The 750-nt window shown below is 53.6% G+C and overlaps 1 protein-coding gene across 2 annotated transcripts in view; it reads left to right on the plus strand.

Annotated features, from left to right (window-relative positions):
- The first annotated feature begins 448 nt into the window (after window positions 1–448).
- Window positions 449–750, plus strand: part of MAP2 (microtubule associated protein 2) — a 222,979-nt gene continuing 222,677 nt past the window's right edge. Inside the window, exon 1 of one of the 2 annotated variants that reach the window (XM_027677935.1) lies at window positions 449–490. The gene's annotated coding sequence lies outside the window, so the exon portion shown is untranslated. The remainder of the gene's footprint in view (window positions 491–750) is intronic. The other variant, XM_027677941.1, reaches the window with a different exon arrangement.

The raw sequence follows: 750 nt of genomic DNA on the forward strand, positions 1-750 counted from the left end.
TAGACTGGCTTTTTGAACATGCATTTTTAACAAACCAAACAGACTAATTTGTTTAGGAAATAGAAGAGGTAAGAAAGCACCATTTTACTCTTTCATTTCCTGCGCCGGGAACTGAAACGATGTGGTTCTGGCTAGAAGAGGTGAGATGAGACAATGCTGTAGCCCCATCATATCAATGGTGTTGCGGGAGGGATGACTCTGGAATACAGAAACTGTAATTGATGTTCTGAGGGGCTGAGGAAGAAAGTTCATTCGAGAATCTGTTAAGTGACAAAGTAATAGGATATCTTTTATTGCCAGATTCCAGGAAATGGCTGGATAGCCCAGCCTTACGAGACCAGTGTGTAAGTAAGCAGCAGCGCAGTGTCTGAAGTGCCATAAACGCCTTTTTTCCCCCGATCTCACCATTATTCGCTCCTTTTCTCCAGAGAAAAAGGAGGAATTAGACTGAGCTGGGACTTGCAGCGTTGGAAGACCCAAGTGAAACCAGGTAAGGGGCTTTCGGGCTGGTTTTCTACCGGGGGCAGGGTAGGGCGCGGGCGGAACGTCCCGGAGCCTGGGTGTCTCCGCAATGCAGGGGCCGGGGCGGGGCGGCAGCGAGGGGCCGCTCCCCCTCCACCACCCCCGCCGGCGCGGGGGCCCTGCGGGCGCGGCGGGGCCGGGGCGGGGCCGCGGCAGTGGGGCGGGGCCGTGGGCCCCCTTGCTTTCAAAACATTTTTTTAGGTTAATACAGGCATGAGATACTTGGAA

The sequence above is a fragment of the Neopelma chrysocephalum genome, unplaced genomic scaffold (assembly GCF_003984885.1).
Source record: "Neopelma chrysocephalum unplaced genomic scaffold, ASM398488v2 Primary Assembly neopelma1_44, whole genome shotgun sequence".
Lineage (NCBI taxonomy): Eukaryota > Metazoa > Chordata > Aves > Passeriformes > Pipridae > Neopelma > Neopelma chrysocephalum.